Source organism: Aulonocara stuartgranti (assembly GCF_965226115.1).
Source record: "Aulonocara stuartgranti genome assembly, chromosome: 19".
Classification (NCBI taxonomy): Eukaryota; Metazoa; Chordata; class Actinopteri; order Cichliformes; family Cichlidae; genus Aulonocara; species Aulonocara stuartgranti.
Window position 1 is genome coordinate 17,059,001 of NC_138955.1, and position 23,274 is coordinate 17,082,274.

At 37.1% G+C, this 23,274-nt stretch overlaps 1 long non-coding RNA gene across 1 annotated transcript in view; it reads left to right on the plus strand.

Moving 5' to 3' along the window:
* Window positions 1-15,567: 15,567 nt before the first annotated feature.
* LOC309695834 overlaps window positions 15,568-23,274 on the plus strand; it is a 237,029-nt gene continuing 229,322 nt past the window's right edge. The window contains exon 1 of the long non-coding RNA XR_014273250.1: window positions 15,568-16,014. This is a non-coding gene — a long non-coding RNA (uncharacterized lncRNA). The remainder of the gene's footprint in view (window positions 16,015-23,274) is intronic.

The window sequence follows — 23,274 nt, forward strand, 5'->3', positions numbered from 1 at the left end:
AGAAAGCAAAAACAAAAACATAGAAATACCACTAACAAGTTGGCAGTGACTATGTGTGCTAGAATTATCATTTAAATGAAGCCAATGGCAGCCCAGTATGTCTGTCTGTCTGCACGTCATCAAAGCAAACGGCAGTACAGTATGAATATTTAAAAAACAAAACTAGCTTTTCATTTTTCTTCTCGCCATCATAACAAACTGCAGACTACTAAGCTAACTTTAATAGTTGTTTTTTACTTATACAGAAGTCCACAGAGCTTAACTGCCACACTGCTGATACTGTAGTATATTTTGCATAAATTAAACAAGTACCTTAGTTTTAAATCCTGATGCCTACTTTAATGCTGTCTGAGCGAGGTGTTACATCATGCTATCATTCCGCTGCAGTCCATTTAGTGAAATGTCATTATACCTGGTGAATTATTCCGCTGTGAATTATTCATTCACTCCATTTCTCTGCTTACCTCTGTTTCCCACCAAATGTGCCAGTGTCCCTGTTTCTTGATATGGTGCATGTAAACAGATTGAAATGACAAATGTACTGTCACTTTCCTGATTAACATCTCACGTGGTGATAAATGTCTTCACATGCAACAAAAGTGTGTGCTACTGGCCAGAAATGCGTTTTACATTCAGTCACCAACTCCAAGGAAACTGCCGCTGGTGTGTTCCAGTTGAAATTGTGTTAGATGAAAATTGTCTAAGTTGTTTTCCATGAGAAGACGATTTTTAAACCAGACTAAATTTTATAATTTTTAAACTGGCATTTTATTAAATTCAGAGGTGTGCTTGACAACACTTTTCACTGCCCTAAAAGACTGACTGATTGACTGTTTTATTTTGATCATGTTAATATAAATAACATAAAAACAAAATACAGGGTGGGCCATTTATATGGATACACCGTAATAAAATGGGGATGGTTGGTGATATTAAAGTCCTGTTTGTGGCACATTAGTATATGTGAGGGGGCAAACTCCTCAAGATGGGTGGTGACCATGGTGGCCATTTAGAAGTCGGCCATCTTGGATACAACTTTTGTTTTTTCAATAGGAAGAGGGCCATGTGACACATCAAACTTATTGGTAATGTCACAAGAAAAACAATGGTGTGCTTGGTTTCAACGTAACTTTATTCTTTCGTGAGTTATTTACAAGTTTCTGACCACTTATAAAATGTGTTCAATGTGCTGCCTATTGTGTTTGATTGTCAATGCAACCCTCTTCTCCCACTCCTCACACACTGATAGCAACACCGCAGGAGAAATGCCAGCACAGGCATCCAGTATCCGTAGTTTCAGGTGCTGCACATCTCGTATCTTCTCACAATAGACAATTGCCTTCAGATGACCCCAAAGATAAAAGTCTAAGGGTGTTTGAGTGCTATGCTGTGGGCTCTTGCTGAATGAAGCTACAACAGCCAATGATGTTCCTTCATTAGTAACAGTTTTCTTGCGTCTAATTTTGGCAAATCCAACACTGAACCAGTTTCACGAAACTTAGCAAGCAGTTTGCTAACTGTAGCATGAGAGATGGGTGCTCGTAGGGTGTCTTGCATTGAAATCTGCTGCAATGACCCGGTTACTGCGTTCACCAGATATCAACACAATTTCGATCCGCTCCTCACGTGTTAACCTCTTCGACATGTCAATGGCTGTGAACAAGGAGAAACTTGTAAATAACTAATGAAAGAATAAAGTTACATTGAAACCAAGCACACCATTGGTTTTTCTTGTGACGTTACCAATAAGTTTGATGTGTCACATGGCCCTCTTCCTATTGAAAAAACAAAAGTTGTATCCAAGATGGCCGACTTCTAAATGGCCACCATGGTCACCACCCATCTTGAGGAGTTTGCCCCCTCACATATACTAATGTGCCACAAACAGGACTTTAATATCACCAACCATTCCCATTTTATTACGGTGTATCCATATAAATGGCCCACCCTGTACAATCATCCAGTTTCTTACTGCTTTTCAAATTCAGAGTGTATTCCAGGGGTACATCCTGGACAGGTTGACAGTCTGTTGCAGGGCTCAAATAGAGACAGCCATTCACGTCTACGGGCAATTTAGAATCACCGAATGACCCAACCCCACCCCTGAACCTTCTTGCTGTGAGTCAACAGCACTAGCAACTGCATTGCTGTGCTGCTCAAATCAAAATACAAAATACACTGTTAAAAGATAATAAGGTTAAAGAAAAAATAAATTTGCCAATATCTCTACATACTACATACTTTACATGCTCAAAAGTCAAAATACTGGTATTTCATATTGAAATTCTATCCTGCTAATTAAAAAATTACCTCAGATTTTAATTTTGTAACTAAGGCAAATTCCAACTGATTTAATTCAATTCAATTTTATTTATCTAGTGCCAAATGACAACAACAGTCTTCTCAAGGCATTTAGACTCTACAATAACACAGAAAAAGACTTAAAGAGTGGGAATTAGGAGCTGATTGGCTAAGAGAATGTGAATATTTCATTACTTAAGACAATGACACTAAAGTTGGAATGAAGGGATTTTTGACAGCGCTAGTGATAAGCGACAAAGAGCAGCAATAATGGTAGGTATCATTGAAGAATTGAGGCAGCGAGAGACGAGAAAACAGATTGTAATTAAATTTATACATGAGCCTTATTTTGTACGGCAAGGCATTTCTGTCAGCAAAATGAAAATGACAAAGAAAATCCGTCATTGTTGAACTAATTACTCATAGTAAGTCAATATTGGAAGAAAGGGTAAACATGTAGCTGATGATTTTAGTCGGAAAAGATTGCACAAAACAGTGTTTCATAATTTAAGACAGCATGGTGGGAAAACGGTGTAAAAGACTAAATCAGTCCTTAATGTGCTTATGACACAAGAAGTCAAATGAAATCACTGCCAACAAGATCATGGACTAAAGTTCTTAAATGTACTGGAAAATTATCATTAATTAAGAACAACGTATTATCACCTGTTATGAAATCAGAATGTGGTGTATTTTGGTTGAAATGTTTTAGTCAGACGGACACTCATACAGAGGTCAATGCCATAGTTATTTCTATGTAATAGAAACTGGAATGATACCCATAAAAGTCAAAAAGGTCAAAATGTTTGCAAAGTCTAATAGCCACAGGTCACACTTGTACATGAGATTTGAAATCTCGGTGGGTCTTTCCTGGTTAAATAACATCATGACAATAAACTGATTCCTCATGGGTCTTTCACTATTTAGTAAAAATCCTGAACACAAAAATGTAATGTAAGTGTTTACAATTCTCTACAGGTTCGGAACACAATGTGGCTGCATAAAGAATAATTAATAATAACTGCCAGAGTTTGGCAACTGTGGGAACAGTGTATTATAATCCTGTAATGTTTTGGGAAGATAATGGAAAAACTTTCTAATTAAACGGCTAATCTAATAGTTTTGATTATATTCAATAATTCCGCATGCAGTATTTTACAAACACAATAACCAGGAAAGGAGTAAAAACAAATGTATCAAGCTTCTTCCAACACTCAAAGTCACAATCTCAGTGAAATGCTGCACACTGTCAATGTTATAATACCGTATCATCGACTTATAAACACACTAAGGACAGCCATCACTCTACTTGACTTTGTCCCCATGTGAGGATTTATTGCTGTCTTTACCTAGGGACTGTCAGTGCCTTTATTTATGCACCTTCCCTCATTGCATACCTTATATAACCACATAGTGTGAAAGTCGAGTTTGTTTATCATCAAGAAAAGGTCAAGTTTAAAAGCCCCAGCCCTCCAATTCTTTCCTTTTTTCTGTGCCACCTTCCTTTCTTTTCTTTCTTTTCATCCCCTCTTCTATCAATCTTTGCTGTCAGCAGGAAAAGGGTGTGCCACCTACATCTGCCATAACAGCATTCATGCCTGCAGCAAGAAAAGCGGTAGGGCAGGAATGAGAGGGCAATGTAATGAGAGAGATGGAGGTGATCATGGGAGAAAGAAAGGTGGTTGAAGAGTGAAGCAAGACTTGCATCACACAGGCTCTTGGAAAGCATTGTTTTGGAGACCCTTTTGAAATTACAGTTAATAATCATCAGAACATACACAAAAAAACCATGAAGAGTTTAATGAAAAATGTGTTTATTTTGTTGTGTTGTGTTAAATCAGAACCTGAAAAGGAGATTAATCTGACTAATATAGCCAGATGTATGTGCACCTATCCAGGTGGCTATTCAGAACTTACAGATGGGTATTTAAGGTGGTCAGTATTTATAACAGTGTTTATTTTTTTCTTTCTAATTTTGCCTCTGTACACCACTACAGTAGTAGACAATTTCAAGGTGTGAAATTTGGCGATGTCCATGGCGTCTAGACTTCAGCCAGTCATTAGCTCCAAATTCTTTATACTAAGAATTAAAAATGTTCCTTACATTTAAAATTCTGGCAAAATAGCCCCACAAAAATGGGGACTATGCATAAAAATAGCTGCAATTTCTGAATAGTTAATGCAATGATTTTGTAAACCCTTTTATTAAAGATGAAAGTTAGCACAGTCAGATTGTCATCTGGTGGTGGTGGTGTACATAAACCTCTTTGGATTCTATAAGATTCAGGCATAAATATGCTTGTCTGAGTCTTCTTTCAATAGTTACAGCTATCTTTATGAAGCTTTCTTTACAAAAACTCGAAAGTGACTTTAAATGTTTTGATGTGTGGCCCTTTAATACACACTTTCTCAGGCCTTTAGTCTGGTTGGTATCGTTAATATCTTGACACAGTATAATACCCATAAGTACAAAGGTGCCAGTTTGGCTTACGGGCTGAGCCCATGTGTCTTATGGCTGAAATGCACTGGCCCAGGTTCGATTCTAACTTCTCCAGGAAACAGCTAGTTGTACTTTTGAACAGTTCTTGCTATGCATGTAGTGTAATGCTTTATTTTATTAAAGTGTTTGTATATGACAACAAAATCAAGGATATACTGTTACAGACGTCCATTCCTATGAATAGACCTGCATGTTAAAACTAGTGTATGCACCAGTCGGAAGTAGATGTGAAACTGATTCATGGATGTGTCACCAACTTCCACTACCCTCGCCTCCTTTCCATCATTCCCAGCTGTCAACAATGCAATCCTATTGGCTGCAGCTATAATGGCTATAATAAACAATGTATTTTTTCTTAAACACGTACACACGATTAATGAGTTCAGTAATTAGGTGGCTGATAAATGGACACATCACTAGTCTGCTCTGTGTTTGTTTGTTCTTACTGTATGCATGCGTTAATATGGCACTTATAATAGGTAAAGTGATGTGTCCATTCATCATCGCTATCATTATGAAACACTCACTGAGTCCTGCGGGTGTATATGCATTATCTATCAAATACTTTTTTCTTTTTTTTGGGGGGGGGGGGTGTTTATCAGGGTTTATGCACTTTGTGATTCTTTAGATTTTAGAGGACTACTTCCAAAAAATGATGACTCATCTACCCAAACTTATAAAAGTGACAGTCAAAATAAACCAGGTGTTTTGGTATTAAGCACAACATGACAGAGTTCTATTAAAGTACATTGTGGTTTGTAATGGCTGAATAGATATTTAATTTCCTTAATAACGAATACAAATGAAAATAATCTTTTAGAGTGCGGTTTTATCCCAGCTTGTTATACACAGAGATGCTTTTTGATGTTGCAGTACTAACCTACATGCTAGGGTAAGATGTCCTCATCAAGTTTGAAAGTTAATTGACAAATTGTATAGGTCTACCAAGAATATTTGTTCTCACCAATAAGACAGTTTTACACAAAATATAAGAAAACTGTTATTCTGCTAGAAATGTTTTTATTATTTCTGTTATTTAACAGAAATCATTTCGAATTTGGTGCTATTAAAATAATGTAATGTTACATTTTCCAGTTATGTTTCCCAAAGACAGACACAGGCTTTACTGGACACACAGTTGAAATAATAATCAGTGGTGCAATGTCATTTGTGGTTTCTGTGCACTAAACCTGACAACCACTACATGATGAATATGCAATATGCAGCAAGGAGGTACAGTCAGAATAGCTGCAATGTGTCCACCAACACACCAATCTGTGTTTATGAGTTTCCCTGCACACACCTCTTTCATGTCGTCCCTGCACTCTGTGTTAGTGCTCTTTTTCTCTCAACTGTATTATCTGTTAACCAGATAATTTAGTGTTTACAGATGGTCTGCACTGCTGTTGGTGTCTGTGTCATTGTCTGTGTGCATGAGAAGCTCAAAGTTATTACAGTTGCTTTAAAGTAAAATGCAAGTCATCCTATTTTCTTAAGCTGCTTTCCCCCAGCAGTTACTTCTAGCAGAGATAATAGATTTCTCACCTTTTTGTGTAAAATTGTCTTATTGCTGAGAAATTTTTTTTATAACTAGTCAAACTTAAACCTGTAATAGACTAGTTAAATTGTTCATCAAATGAACCTGCTAGCGGGGCAAAACACTTCCAGTAGGGTGAGGTCACTCATCCTCCTCCTCTGTATTCTGCTTCTTGCTGTTACAATCAAACTGACAGAAATGGCACGGTGAAAAAAAATGCAAAGGGTCAGAAAATCCCATGTGACAGGTAATCTGTGTGCATGCATGCATGCATGCATAGGAAACTCTGTAGAGAGTTAGACAGGAAAAGGGCAAAAATGTAGAGAATGACTGGATTAAAGACACAGATGAGACACAGACATGTTGCTTTAAAATATAAGGTATCCTTTTTGCTACACAGAGATCTGTCTTTCATCTTACAACACACTGTCCTTTTGAAATGTGTGGCATTTTATGGGAACAAAATCTCATTATGTAGCACAGCAGGGTACTATCATCACCTGCTTTCACTGTGGTAAAAAGAGGGTGATAATTTAAAGATTTTAAAGACCGTAATATATAAATACATTCTAATGATTTTGATTATAGTATTGTGTTATGCATCATTCATATTCTATTATGTATTAAGCATCCTCCGATTTTATAATATTTTTTCAGTATATTCAAGCACTATTTGAACTTTTAAAAATGTTTAGAGTAATGGATTATTGATTTTCAAGCTAAGTTAGCTGTAACCCATACATTGCATATGGGGAATCGTTAACTATTAGCATTTTCTAATTTATAGCCTGACGATATGCTAAATCTCAAAATCCAATTGAAAGGTGTAAGAAAACTGTCCACTCTTAGTTTTAGTTTTAGTGTGGATAGACAGAATAAACATTGGCATTTCAAATTGAAATAATTCTCATTCTGAAAAACCTAGATTACCCATCAGGCATGGCAAGTCTTTTGTTGGCTTTGCACACAACAGTGGATTTGTTTTACTTATTTGTATTTGTATTTTTTTTTTCCCATTAAAATGTGTTTTTGAGATGTCTAAGCATTTAATCTGTGATAGGTTTGGTATTTTCTGATCTGTTTGGATGCTTTTCAACAAATTTTCCTAGTAAAATATTAGAAAAAATGTAAGAAATGGGAGGTGGCTCAACACTTTTTCACAACCCTCTAATTACTTGGAAATTGATGTCTTTCTGTCTCTCATACTTTATATTCAAGAGAACTCAAACTGAAAAAGGGTTTTTAACTTTAGAATTAAGCCTTGTTTGTTCTTTGAGGCAAGAAAGAGGCTTACTGCTTTTATTCTTTTTTTTCCCTTTCTTTATTCAAATCAGGCAACAAAGTATATATCTCATTTACATTGACATAGTTTTTTTTTTCTTCCCCTTTTCCCTTCCCCTCCCCTCTTTTTCCCCTTCCCTTCCTTCCTCTCCCCATCCTTTTTAGATAAAATATAATTACCATTATATAAACAATCATATCTATGTCTATACATACACATTTATTATCCTAAATAAGTATATTCAAAGGAGGGAGAGAGGGAAAAAAACAAAAAACAAAAAACAAACGACCCCCCCCCCCCCAAAAAAAAAAAAAAAAAAAAAAACCAACACCTGCGTAGACCCATATATATAATCTTGGGGCAGATATGGGAGGAGGCCATACCTCCCAGTTTTACTTATTAAAGTCATCTATAAAGGGTTGCCAAATTAGGTAAAACTGTTTAACATTATCTCTTAATGAAAATTAAATTTTCTCCAACTGTAAATGATACATTGTGTCTCTTAATAAAGCAGAATGAGTTGGGGGGGCTTTATTTTTCCAATTTAGAAGTATAAGGCGTCTTGCAAGCAATGTTATAAAACTCAGAGCACGAATTTGTTTATTATTTAAGTTTTTAACTGTAGCTACACCAAATAGTGCCATTACTGGGTCTGGGGGGAGCTGTTTTTTTAAAAAAATATCAGACAAAGTTTTAAATATTTTAGACCAGTAGGTAGCGATATTAGGACATGTCCAAAACATATGTGACAATGAGGCAGAATTCTGGCCACATCGATCACATCTTGAATCAGCCCCTGGAAACATCCTTGAAACCTTCAATTTAGACAGATGGAGCCTATGCAAGACCTTAAATTGTAGTAGTCTGTGCCTGCAGCAGACAGAAGTGGAGTGAACCAGTTCTTGTGCCTTAGACCATTGATCTTTAGTGATGTTAGTAGCCAGTTCTTCACTCCAAGCATTTCTCAAGTGGTCCAATGTACTGTCTATTTGCAAAAGTTGGTTGTAGATCCTAGAAATAGCTCCTTTCTTTAGTGGGTTCATTAAGAATAGATCATCTGAAACTAGCTTTTGTGGTTCATTGGGAAAGGATGGAAATGTTTCTTTAATAAAATGACGTATTTGTAAATACTTAAAAAAAATCTCTGTTTTCTATGGAAAATTTTTGCTGAAGTTGTTGAAACGGAGGAAAAAGATTATCAATAAACAGATCCTTGATTGTGTGTATCCCATTGGAAGTCCATAGCTGGAATGTTGATCCTGAGAGCAATGTGTATGCCTAATTATGAATTAATGGTGTAAAGATTGAACATTGACGCCAATGAAAATGCTTTCTAATTTGAGACCAAATTTTTAGTGACCGGATTTTTACATTTATGCTTACCCAGATCTGAGTTTGAATGAACCAACGATTTAAGAGTATTGGAGAAAAAAGTCATACTTTCCATCCGTTCCCAATCAGGTCTATGTTCCCCGCCCCAGAATGACATACAACGTATATTACAGGCCCAATAATAAAACTGAAAACAAGGCAACCCCATTCCTCCTGTAATCTTGGCTCTTTGGAGAAATATATTTTTTATTCTGGGTGTCTTCTTGTTCCAGATAAACTGAGAGATTAACTGATCTATTTTCTTAAAAAAAGTTTTTGTGATCAATATTTGGATACATTGAAACAAAAATAAAAATTTGGGTAAAGTGCTCATCCTAATGATATTTACTCGGCCAGCAAGCGAGATGGGCAGTTTAGACAGTCTTTCCAAGTTCTGTTCAGTTTGATGGTATAAATTAATAAAATTATGTTTAAAAAGGCCAGAGAATTCACGGGTTACAGTTATTCCAAGATATTTGAAGGTATTTGAGATTGTAAAAGGAAACGAGATCAATGTAGCACCATCTAATTTTTCTAAAGAACTAATCGGAAACAATATGCTTTTTGTTAAGTTGATTTTGTATCCAGAAATTTTCCCAAATTCAGTTAAAACTGTCATAATTTTTGGCAATGATTTAGTAGGGTCAGTGATATATAGCAACAAATCATCTGCATAGAGAGACACCTTATGTTCTACACTAAATCTCCTTATTGCTTTATAATCTTTTGTAGAGCGTAATTGAATGGCAAGAGGTTCTATGACAAGTGCAAATAGCAATGGGGACAAAGGGCACCCTTGTCTTGTAGAGCGGTGGAGGAGGAAAGGACTAGAAGTTATATTATTTGTATTTCTGGGCGTGCAGATATCTGATGACCTCTCCTGGACTGCAAATACTACAGCGGTGGTTAAAAAGGCCCAGCAGCGTCTCCACTTTCTGAGAGTGCTCAGGAGGAACAACCTGGAGGAGAGGCTGCTGGTGACATTTTACAGAGCCACCATAGAGAGCATCCTAACGTACGGCATAACAACATGGTATGCAGGGTGCTCAGCTGCAGACAGGAAAGTACTGCAGAGCGTCATCAACACAGCCCAGAAGATCACTGGCTGCTCTCTGCCCAGCCTGGAGGTCACTGCAAACTCTCGGTACCTCAGCAGAGCTGGCAATATCATCAAGGACCACTCTCACCCCAGCAACCAACTGTTCGAACTATTACCGTCAGGCCGACGGTACAGGTCACATAAAACCAGGACAAACAGATTCAGGGATAGCTTCTTTCCCAGAGCTATCACCGTAGTAAACAAGCACAAAAACAATTGAACCTATTCCATACCGTCACTGTCATTATATTATGCTGCTATTCATACTGTCATTATATTAATGCTGCTATCCTGTATATATTGTACATACTATTGTTTGAGTACTTACGATTGTTGTTTTTTTTTGTACTTTTTATATTTTACATTTATATTTATTATTGAAACTTGCACCAAGGGAGTGGCACTCCAATTTCGTTGTACTCTGTACAATGACAATAAAGGCTATTCTATTCTATTCTATTCTATTCTAACCGAGGCCTTAGTTTTTGTGTAAAGCAGCTTAACAAAGGAGATATAATTTGGGCCTATGCCATACTTTGTCAGGGTCAAGAAGAGGAAATCCCACTCAACCCTGTCAAAGGCCTTCTCTGCATCTAATGAGAGTAGTATTTCAGATTGATCAGAAGTATTATGCTTTTATTCTTTTATTCTTAGTATGCTAGATTATGGTGGTTTTATTCATATGGATACGTTTGCACAATGCTTACCTATGCTTAGTGCTGTTGATCATGGAGCTCTAAGATTTATTGCAAAAGTTCTTATGTGCCTTTGTACATTGTAAATGTTAGTTGGAGAATGCAAAATACATAGTCTGGCATATCTGTGGGATTAAATACAGCTATTCATACCACTGAATTCTACCAAAACAAATGGATTTTTTGAGTCAGTGCTTGGTCTGCATTGTTAAGTATCTGTCATTGGTAATGTTACATTATGGTTCTTGTAACTGGAGATCTTGCCATTGTCTTTGTTATCAACTGCACATGGTGTACGTAGTAAATACTGATGAATATTTATATTAAAATAATGGAAAAATGTTCATAATTAGCAGCCTAAATAGCATTTGCAAGAGTTGTGTGGGATTTTAACAAAGTGATTATATGCATTGGGGCACCACAGCTATGACTGCACACTGAATTTACTTCACTGAATTGAAGAGGGTGCCAAGGTTTAATTGCAGCCTGTGGCAATACATTTGTGTCAGTGTGTGCAACCAGGTGATTTTCTCTCTCCTTTTCTTATCTGTCTCTCTTTCACGCACAAGCACACATAATTACTACAGAGGTCGCCTGTAGTACTGATAGTGTTGTCATAGCAACACAAAGGGAAAGAGTGACTGGACCGATGATGGTTAACTGTACTGGAGGGCACAGTCCATTGGGTACAGATTTTCAGGATGTGGTTTGCCTGAATGAATTTGCAAAAACGACATTTTCAAAATCACTAAATGTAGCAAATAACATTTGAAAACGAAAGTCACACTGTAACGGATTCATTAAAAGCACAAATCTTCAGTCTTTGGAAGTTACACGGCTACATGTAGAGACTTAATGCACTTGCTGAATATGTTTATGTTTAATTAAACTCACAGTCTACCTCTTGTTTCAGACCTGAGATGCTCTTCAGTAAAGACAAGATTCAAGTATTCTGAAAGGAAATAAAATTAAGAGATTACCCTTGGTGAGGAGTGAAGTCATCTTCAAGTGCTTGGTTACCAGCAGGATATGCATGTTCAAGATTATCAAGATATTAATCCTTAAAAAATCCTTTTTGCAAATCCTTTCAAGGAAAAAAAGCAGCACCCTGCTTTTGGGCCACAAGATCTAAATGACATCACAGACAATGTTCTCACTGGTCAAGCAGCAGGGGAAGTATTGCCTGGCAAGACAAATCCACCCCTGATATGCTTCAGTAGTTGTATCACCGCATGCTTCCTCTGTTGTCTATTGGAGGGGTATGTGGTCTTGGGGCTTTGTATATCCTCAAACAACAAGCTGGACAAAACAGCTCAGTAGGGTTGATAAATGGAGTATATGCTCGCAGACAAAGAAGCCTACGATGTGGTCGGTTGAGTTGGTAGACCAAGCCGATGAAAAGTTACATTGTCTCAAATGACGGCATACCTGGGCTGGTGGCCATCGATCTGCTCAGCTGGAATGAGGATACCAAGTAGAGTGGCCAGGAAAGTGTTGATATGGACAGCACTGAAGTGACTATGTAGTGATTTAGGATGTCTTGTTGATTTTATAGCTGTGCACATGATGTTCCCCACAGGCAGCTACAAACAATGGCATTGTAGCCAGTGATGTTGCTCCCCTTTGTTGTCTAATTGGAAGGTACAACTTGGAAAGAAGTTTTAAGGAAGATGTTTTAAGGTGTCATAAGGTTTCCTTGAACTTAAAGATTTCACATTGACAGTCTTTAAGTTCTGCTCCAGGTTAATTCATACATTAATCTGTTTTATGTATATTCTCATTGATAAAGCCTTTGGACAACTGGCTAAATTTTGATTAGGCTATTAGCTCCTCATTATCAAATCATGGTTAATCAACTGGGAAACCAAAGTCACAAAATCATCATCAGAGGCAACTGCAGTCACATTCAAAGTCTTGATACTTGCCTTTCTCGTCCTTTTCATTCTGATTCTCATTTGATTTCTATCTTGTGATGGAGGCTAGAAAACATCAGATTGGAATAGATTTGGGCTTTAAAACCAAAACAGGAAGCTAAAAGAATGTAAAAAGAAAAACCCCTGGAACTGCACACTAATGGTTCTACAAGGACTTTATCACTACAATCCTTCCATGACACTTATTGTAGTATGCAGAATATTTCTCTGTTCTGATGTTTGCTTGTATTGATCACTTTTTATTTATGCTGAAAGTAAAACATTTGTTTAATTTGAGATTTGATTGCTGGCCAGAAAAGTACCATATTAAAAAAATCAAACAGACAATAACAAGCACACACAAACTAGCTTTGGTGAATTGCCAAAAATATTAAGCTAGTCAGAACACCATTTAATTTTTGACATAAAGATCCACAGGAGCAAGTCAAGAGACACGAGTCAAGGACATTTATAGAATGCAGCAGCTGAAATGACTTAATGAATTAAAGAAACTCATTAGGTTTGGTTTGTGAGCAACAACAAATGTGGACACTGATGCCACACAAATTTCTCTTTGGGTTAAGCTGTTGTTAAAGCTTGAGAGGGTTTGTGAAATAAGTGAAGAAAAAGAAGACTTGCGGTGCATCACGATATACAATCCAAGAGATAAACAGTGTCTGGGACAGATAGCACTTCATTCATTATTTATGAAGTTCGATAAGTCATGGCTTCAGATCCCATTGACTTTCGACTGACTTTAATGTCTGAATGTTACAATAATCACAGCAGTTTTATTATATTTGAATATTAAGGATGTGAATTACACTTCTAATTTTACCAATGAAAATGTCACACACATGGAAACTATCACATTTTTACCATTTTCCCATAACCCATCAGTATCACCAGATACGTTCAAATTTTTTTTTAATCATTGCTGTCACAGAACTACATCTACAATACCCACTTACATATTTAATTCACTACTCAAACAATTTTTTTAGTGTTATTAATTCTATGACTTTTGGCTGAGTTTCGTTTTTTTTTTGTTTGTTTGTTTGTTTTTTGTATGTGTTCTTGTCAATAATGTGCATTAGCTATATTACTACAGTATTGAGGAAAACAAGTATTGCTAATATAATCATATTATATTGCTGTTTCTGGACTAATTCTAGTCTTACTATTAAGCAAATAGTTGTTTTCCTGTGAATGTTTCTGTAATTTGGTATCTTGACTAAAATTCTGTGTATTTCTGTTTTGTTTTGTTTTTTTGTTGTTTGTTTGTTTTTTATTTCTTGTGCCACATGATAGTGCCAAGTAGTTTGCGCTATTCTGCTCCACTACACCAACAACTTGAGCTTAGAACAGAGCTGGCTGTGGCCACAAAACTTGCTGTTTCTCTGTACCCTCTCTCAGTAAACGCATTATTATGCAGCACGTTACAAAATGCGTGGCATCATTATTTCACTGACATTACACCACTGACACACACTACAAGAGCACACATCTTTTTGTATGTGAGCCATAAAGACCCTTTCATCTGCAGCAGTTATAGCAGATGAGGAGTGTTACCATAGTAACTTCCTCCCCCTATATCTTCTCTTCAATGGCAGTGTCGGCTTGCCCGAAATGACACCATTAATTTTACGTTTGTTTTGTGTTTTTTTTTTTAAACTTGCAAGGCAAGTGTAACTGATGTCATTGCACTTTTAAATTCATATCAAAGTATCAATAAGAACAGAATAAAAACAGAGAGGATCATGATTCCTGACCTTATATTAGTTTGGGAGGCATATTCCTCAACTCAAGGCTATATATCAGATACAGTTCAGACACACCTGAGTTGGGATTTAGGTAACAGCATCTAATTTTTTTTTTTTTTAGCTAGTTTATGAGTGAGTGCTATATTAGAGAAGCTGTTGTTACAAGAAAAACTCTCAAAACAAAACAAGACGGGCACATTTCATATTTATTTTTTATGCATCATTCACCTTTTTTGAATAATTTTTTTTTTTTACCTGGATAAATAAAGGATTAATAATAAAAAATATTATTTGCTTTTTGTTTTATTTCTGTTTAAGCGTACCAGTAAGATATCTGATTGAATGTGGGGATGCATCACTAATGGAGACATAAACAACATTGCTGCTGTTTTCTTTGTTTGGCTTTATTGGAATAAGTTGTTGATTGCAGATGAGCTTTATGCTTATTGATACAGATCAATAAACAATTACTGGCCTCTTTGCCTGGTGAAGTTTCATCAAGCTTCCCTCTGTGCCCACAGGGAGATAGAGCCATGAAAAGAGAGAGAGAGAGAGATGTCTTTATAGTTCGTTTGTTTGTTTTTTTCAAGCATGAAAGAATAATGGATGATCCTCTTGTCTAAAATCTCCTTCTATATAGTACATGGGTCGATTTGGTTATTTGAATAGTGCATGATAGTTAGTGAGAACACATGACTTGATAAAGCTTCTATGTTTACCATTGAAATCAAATTAGAGGACCAGGGCCTCTCTTTTGTTAAAATACTACCTTTTTAGACACGTTTTACTTTCAAGTGTCACATTTTCAACAAATGCAGTTGAGAATGTTTAGAACCGGTTAAATGACATTAGTTAATAATAGAGTTATTGTTATAAGTCAGTTATTTGCTCTCCAGACTTAAGTAGGCAGAAAAAATTTTATGTACTTTCTACATTTCACAATTGAATGAAATTTATTCATAAACTGGCGTTCATTTGAAATCATTTTAGGTTAAAATTACCTAAAATGGTCTCATTCATTAACAGTGAAAGGGTGGTATTTGGTTGGATTTTTTAGATACATTCAAACTACCCTCAAAGACATTTTTCTTGCACTTGTTGTACACAATATGAAATATTTCCAGTGTCTCTTGCAATAGTCACTTTTTTCACTTCAGCAAAAATGTCTGACCTAATCTGTAGCAATTCACTACAGAGGCGTGTAGGGGGTCTTTGAGACATTCAGGCAAGCTAATAAGTACTGTTCTTTCTAGAGATGGACCGATCCGATATTACGTATCGGTATCGGTCCGATACTGACCTAAATTACTGGATCGGATATCGGAGAAAAATAAAAAATGTAATCCGATCCATTAAATATCACGAAAGCACCTCACAAAACTTGCAACACGCCTAACTCACCTCAGAACGTTAGCACGTCGGAGCAGTATGCATCACGTGATAGAGCGGCTGTGGCATGCGGGACCTGTCGGTGGTCTGGATAGCATGTGGAGCTTCGCTAGCAACCCGGCATTTCATCTCCGACAAAGTTATCCCCGAGAGAAGTAAAAAAAGTGTGTAAGTCCATCTCTGAATGTTTGTAAAGCATTCCTGCGTTAAGCTTAACAAGCGACTGCCTCTTCTTGCTGCTACTTCAATCATGAAACTGCTTAATGATCAGCTGATCGGCTTTTCTGTAGCCAGTCCGTCTCTTTTGTTTGTTTTTGGCCCACTTTGCACCAGAAAGAGGAAACCAGCGGCTGAACAACAGCAGCACGTTTAAGCTTGATAAGCTGTTGTTAGAATTTATTTAATATTACTTTCTACTCGAGGATCTTTTTCTACGTAGCTGACGGCTGGTAACTGTGCAGGGACGGATCTAGCAAAGTTTAGCCAGGGGGCCGATAGGGCATGAACAGGGAAAAGGGGGCACAAAGACATACTTTTCTTTCTTATTCTCATTTAAAATGTCTAGCTTTTAATAATTAATTATCTGACACCCAAAGTTTTAATTTGATGTAAAATGAATAGAAGTCAATTACTGTATATAGTGACTATTAAGTCTAATATATATACCCTAGTAAGCTATAGTACTTTTTCCTTTGGGAAGGTACCATCTGTGCAGTCTGCAATTTTGTTGAAGAAAGATGTTGAATCTATTTAATATTTCTTGAAAAATAATTGATTTCTGTGCATTTTTTTCACACTGCATCAAATTAAGGTTGATTACGTCGATTAAGCATCATGAGGTGGAGCGTGAGGGGTGGTTCCCTATTTTTTATTTATTTATTTTTGTTGCTGGGAGTTGGAACCCTATTAGTTAGGTTGCTTAATATTTATGCTAAGTACTCTTTAAAATACAAGGATAGGGAGGATGGTGTAGGTTTAAGTTTATTAGATTGATCAGTATTGCTGAACTATGAAATATTTTTTTTTGCATACAGGTATAACAGAATAGCTTTAGTGTAGTTGTTGTTTTAAACTTGAGTATGAACTTGCAGACTTGCAAAATGCAGCAAGATATTTAAAAAAAACAGTTGTTGATTAAAAAACACTATATCGGATTCATATCGGTATCGGCAGATATCCAAATTTATGATATCGGTATCGGTATCGGACATAAAAAAGTGGTATCGTGCCATCTCTAGTTCTTTCTAAGAGAGTAATAATTTGAAATAACTGGAAACTGTTTGAGTGGATGTATCGCAGTGCTTCTGGGAGACTGAGGTAGTGCACAGGAGATGCACTAAAACATATCAAAAGCACAACAGCTACACAAAAAAACATGTGTGAAATTTTAGTGTAGTAATTACCCCTCCTCAACACTGCATCAAAAAAATCCAATGAAAAGTTTGAGTCTCAAAAGTGCAAGCAGATGAATCCATTGCAGGAAAATGAGTATCACATCTGATTTTACTCAGCGTTTGTCAAAGTACATACATTTTTAAAGTGCATAGCAGTGAGTTACATTTGTGGATGACACCTAGGTCAAGATCAAGGTCCAGGAACAGCACATCCGCACAGAAAACATGAGTTGATTTGACAGCAGCATAACGTTTATATGAGAAAACTGACAAGGCTGTGCTGGATTCATCAAACAGAATAGGAACCTGTATATTGAAAATGACAGAAAAAGCATTTGCTTTTTCTTTTTTTTTTAACTCTCAAAACCCACAATAAACTATCATAATATGTTAAGAATAAGTAAAAATTGTGCTGATTTTTTTTTCCCCCCAGATTTTGCATATTGTGTCTGCTCGTTGGTAGGGTTACAATCAAGTATAAGAAGGTAGATTGATGTGAATATAGTCATGATTTTAAGCACTTGAAAATCTAATGTTATGTATAGGAGACACATGTAATTGTAGAATTGGGGGGGGAAAGAGAAAAGGAAAGAAATTCCCAAGGACAAATCAACAATAAACTGTAGTTTATATTAGATATATAAGATATAACCATTTTCTTTCTTGGCAACAATGCTAGTCTTTTACAAAAAAATACACATACAGGGAGTGCAGAATTATTAGGCAAATGAGTATTTTGTCCACATCATCCTCTTCATGCATGTTGTCTTACTCCAAGCTGTATAGGCTCGAAAGCCTACTACCAATTAAGCATATTAGGTGATGTGCATCTCTGTAATGAGAAGGGGTGTGGTCTAATGACATCAACACCCTATATCAGGTGTGCATAATTATTAGGCAACGTCCTTTCCTTTGGCAAAATGGGTCAAAAGAAGGACTTGACAGGCTCAGAAAAGTCAAAAATAGTGAGATATCTTGCAGAGGGATGCAGCAGTCTCAAAATTGCAAAGCTTCTGAAGCGTGATCATCGAACAATCAAAATAGTCAACATGGTCGCAAGAAGCAAGGCGCCAAATAACTGCCCATGAACTGAGAAAAGTCAAGCGTGCAGCTGCCAAGATGCCACTTGCCACCAGTTTGGCCATATTTCAGAGCTGCAACATCACTGGAGTGCCCAAAAGCACAAGGTGTGCAATACTCAGAGACATGGCCAAGGTAAGAAAGGCTGAAAGACGACCACCACTGAACAAGACACACAAGCTGAAACATCAAGACTGGGCCAAGAAATATCTCAAGACTGATTTTTCTAAGGTTTTATGGACTGATGAAATGAGAGTGAGTCTTGATGGGCCAGATGGATGGGCCCATGGCTGGATTGGTAAAGGGCAGAGAGCTCCAGTCCGACTCAGACGCCAGCAAGGTGGAGGTGGAGTACTGGTTTGGGCTGGTATCATCAAAGATGAGCTTGTGGGGCCTTTTCGGGTTGAGGATGGAGTCAAGCTCAACTCCCAGTCCTACTGCCAGTTTCTGGAAGACACCTTCTTCAAGCAGTGGTACAGGAAGAAGTCTGCATCCTTCAAGAAAAACATGATTTCCATGCAGGACAATGCTCCATCACACGCGTCCAAGTACTCCACAGCGTGGCTGGCAAGAAAGGGTATAAAAGAAGAAAAACTAATGACATGGCCTCCTTGTTCACCTGATCTGAACCCCATTGAGAACCTGTGGTCCATCATCAAATGTGAGATTTACAAGGAGGGAAAACAGTACACCTCTCTGAACAGTGTCTGGGAGGCTGTGGTTGCTGCTGCACGCAATGTTGATGGTGAACAGATCAAAACACTGACAGAAACCATGGATGGCAGGCTTTTGAGTGTCCTTGCAAAGAAAGGTGGCTATATTGGTCGCTGATTTGTTTTTGTTTTGTTTTTGAATGTCAGAAATGTATATTTGTGAATGTGGAGATGTTATATTGGTTTCACTGGTAAAAATAAATGATTGAAATGGGTATATATTTGTTTTTTGTTAAGTTGCCTAATAATTATGCACAGTAATAGTCACCTGCACACACAGATATCCCCCTAAAATAGCTAAAACTAAAAACAAACTAAAAACTACTTCCAAAAACATTCAGCTTTGATATTAATGAGTTTTTTGGGTTCATTGAGAACATGGTTGTTGTTCAATAATAAAATTATTCCTCAAAAATACAACTTGCCTAATAATTCTGCACTCCCTGTATGATGTTAAACATACCCTTTTCTTATTAGTGTGCAACTGTTGTGCAGCTGGAAGACCTTTCAGAGAGAGACAGGACATTTAGCTGGGAAGACCCCTCAAAAAACATGTATATGACCTGCTCTGACACTATCAGCAGTATAACCTTACTTTAGTAGAAACACAGAGACAAAATGATGCTTGCAATAGGATCAAGCCTGTACTGTATGTAAAGGGGATTGTAGAAAGTTTCCAGCAACATCACAGATAAAGCATTATTTACTATGACATAGATCTGTAAGCAGAGCATAAAAAAACTGTAGTGTTGTTGCTGCGGATGCCAAATACTGTCCACAATTTACACTTTTAATAGCAGTCTGCCAGGCAAGTTAAACTACAAGCCTAAAGTGATACTGGTGAGTGACATACAACAGCAAGAGCAAAAGGTCCCATTTATATTGAAGGCAGTGCATTTTACAGCAGCAATGAGAAAGCGTAATAACATACACCTGCTGAGAGGGACCATGTGTAAGCTGTAAGGACAGCCAGCTGCTGTGTTAAGTGGGCCTGAGAGAATTAATGTAATAGTGATGTTAGCTACCTGCAATTTTAGGCTGCATTAGTGACAGTACTATTAGCATCCTCTCGCTGCCATTGGTGCTACTTTTAGCTTGGACCTGATTCGGCAGAGTCCAAGTTTATGTCTGCACACAGACGTACTTGAAAAGTCAAAACAAGTCTCTAAATCCAATATCAGACTTTAGGAACATGAGTTGTTTGTCCCATCTTGGTAGATGAGCTGATATATTATGCATAAAAGCTCCCTGTTAGAAGACATTTAGGTGACTGCTAGTCAATATATCATTTCATCTTTATTCTCCTTGGTAGTAAGAAGAATGTAGTTGTAAAAATGAAAATAAAAGTGATATATTCAAAATATACAGTTCTTAACATATGAACACTGAATGACTCATCTTGCTACTGAAATTAGATAGCATGTTAGCATTTATAACTTGAACATGAACTGTTAGGATGCCTGGGTCGTTGACCCAGGGTTGGTGAGTTTATTACATTATTTATAATTTCTAGTCTTTGGTTTCTTTGAGTTCTGTCTTATGGTTTATGTCTCTGTCTTCTCTAGTTGCTCTGCCTCCCCTGTCAGCTGTATCCCCTTGTCTAGTTCGCGTCTCTGTGTATCCTTAGTTGCTATATCCCCGTGTCCAGTCAATGTCTGTGTCTGCGCTGGTCCCACGTCTCTGTTCCCTCTGTTGCAGTGCGTGCGAGTCTGTGTCTTTAGTTCAGTCTGTGTCATGTTTCCTGTTTTATTTTGAAGGTCCTTGTCTGAGGTTAATGTATCTGGTTTCGCTTCCCCTTGTCTCGTTAGGCCTGATTTGCCCCAGCTGTGTTTCCCTCCTGTTACCCATTCCCTGATTGCTCCCTCTGTGTATTTAAGCCCTGTGTTTCTCTGTGTCTGTGTTGTAATCTACTGTTTAGTTTGCTGTGTGGTTTGGCTGCCTGTGTAAGTTATTTGGATTCTTACGTTTGTTCTGTTTGAGTTCACCATTAAAGCTGTTTCAGTTTACGTTTGTCTCTGGAGTCTGCACCTTGGGTCCTTTTCCTGCCTGCACACAGCCGTCCATAACATGAACAGGTCTTTAAAAATGACATTTGACATGTAGTAAAAACATTTATTTATTATTCAATATAACCTGTAACTCCTAGTCTTTAATAAGCTTCTTTTGCAATGACATATTATGCCATTAAAATTAATAGTGTGTCTAAAATTTGTTTTTAATGCAAGTGGGAATATCAGAATAGGAATCAGTGGGACATGAGAGCCTTAAGTTAATCATGAAAGAGCTTATAAAGTATGAGTGGATGGGATGATTGAATTGGAAGCCTGGGGAGCTGAAGTCATAGAATTCACAGTGTGAAATAGACCGCAGAAATACGGCTCTCAGTCAGTCTTTTAATCTAAGAATCAGTCTCATGAAAAATTAACAAAAATATACATTTTTGTTTTCACTTCATGTTTACAGTAAACAATTAAGAGAGAATATAGTAAAACAGTGACCTTTATATGCTATGACATTTTGAGGTGTTGAAAGTTTCCATCTGATCTGTAGAAAACTGTGTGCTGTCTGAGGTCTGATTGTGTAGCTATCATCAAGAAAATCTGCCTATTTTGGAAAAGTCTATATACTATAAATAAACATTGCTTATATATGAATGTATGTTGCTTTCCTGCTTGGTAAAGTTTTCTTTAAACGGTGGCTTTTAATACACTCTATAATCTCCTGATAGAGCTGCTGACCTCATCGCACTGCACTTTCTAGTACAGCGTGTAGGTGAATCAGTCTTTCTACCAGTTTCTCTTCTTTTTTTAGATTTTCACTCAGTAAATTATAGTATTTGTTTAAGCCTGACAAACTGCAGCTTGCCAGAACATCCCTAACAGGAAACGGCTTGTTCACACATGACATTAATCAAGGGCAAGTGGATTTCATTTCTGGTGTGATTTATTCAAAAGATTTGTGGAATATATTTAGTAGATCAGATCAGGCTGCTAAAGTTTGCTGAAGAAATTAGATTAAAATGGTGTCACCCTGACTGTACCTTGATATCTCTTTTCAACGTACCCAGTTGAACAACAAGCAGAAATCCAATTATAAGGCTGTGATCCATCAAATGGTCTAAGTAAATTAATCAAAGGTTTGAGCCATCTTAACTATTCTTGCATTTGAGCATCATATATCTCAGATGTAATGTTATCTTTTTGAACTGTCTGAACTAGTCAGGATATTTGAATCCCAATCCCACTAGTGTAATTCCCACTGTAGACGATGCTATTCAATTATACCTGACAGCAAATGTCAACTCAGCAGAGTAATGATACACTATCACAGAGGATGGATTGTATTCAAACCGCAATCATAGCCACGTTTCCATTGCTGTACTAATATGTTAGCAAATTTAGAGTGAACCAGAAGAACCAGCCATCCAACAATTGCTTGACTGGAACCCACAAATGAAAGCAAGGAAGAGGATGCCCTGAGCAGACATGGAGCTGTAGTCTCATGGATAAACTGAAAGTGCCAAAATAACCACTAGACCACAGAAAGTGGACAAATTGTCGAAGGCCTATGATCCTCAAGGGGTAAACAGGCTTAAGCTAAGTAGTTGTGCTAGATTTTTCAAATAATACTACAGATTATTTTTTAAAAAAGAAACCAAAAGAAATGAAATGGAAATACACAAAGACAAATTCATATATAGATACCATTCAGGGATAGAGGGAAGTTGCTTTGAATAGTCTCATTAACAGAGTGGCATCTTAATCTACAAATACTATATAGAAGCACACGCACACATAAAAATATGTAAGCATGTCTACATATAGAATCCATTTACAGATTTTGTTTTTAAGAAGTGGAGATTTTCTGGAGCATTTAGGAGGATTTAAAAACCTTCACCATTACCTTCAGGAACTGAGGTGTATGCATGCGTGTGTATGTGTGGGTTTGTGCATGTGTGTGAATGAATCAGAAAGTTTAGGTGTGACAGTATTTTTAGAGGTCTCTGAAGATGCCTTGAGGATATTTCATGGCTTAACTGATGAATTATTTTCTTCAAGCTTATGTTTGCGTACAGTGCAGAGAAAGCAGAAATCTGCGCGAGAGGGAGTGTTCGCCCGGGGCGCCAAACAGTCTAAGACCGCCACTGCATGAACGGCTGCATTTCCAAAGTTGCAGGTGCATTCAATGCACTCCACACATGACAATCTTTAACTTACTTTAATTTACTTTAGTGCCT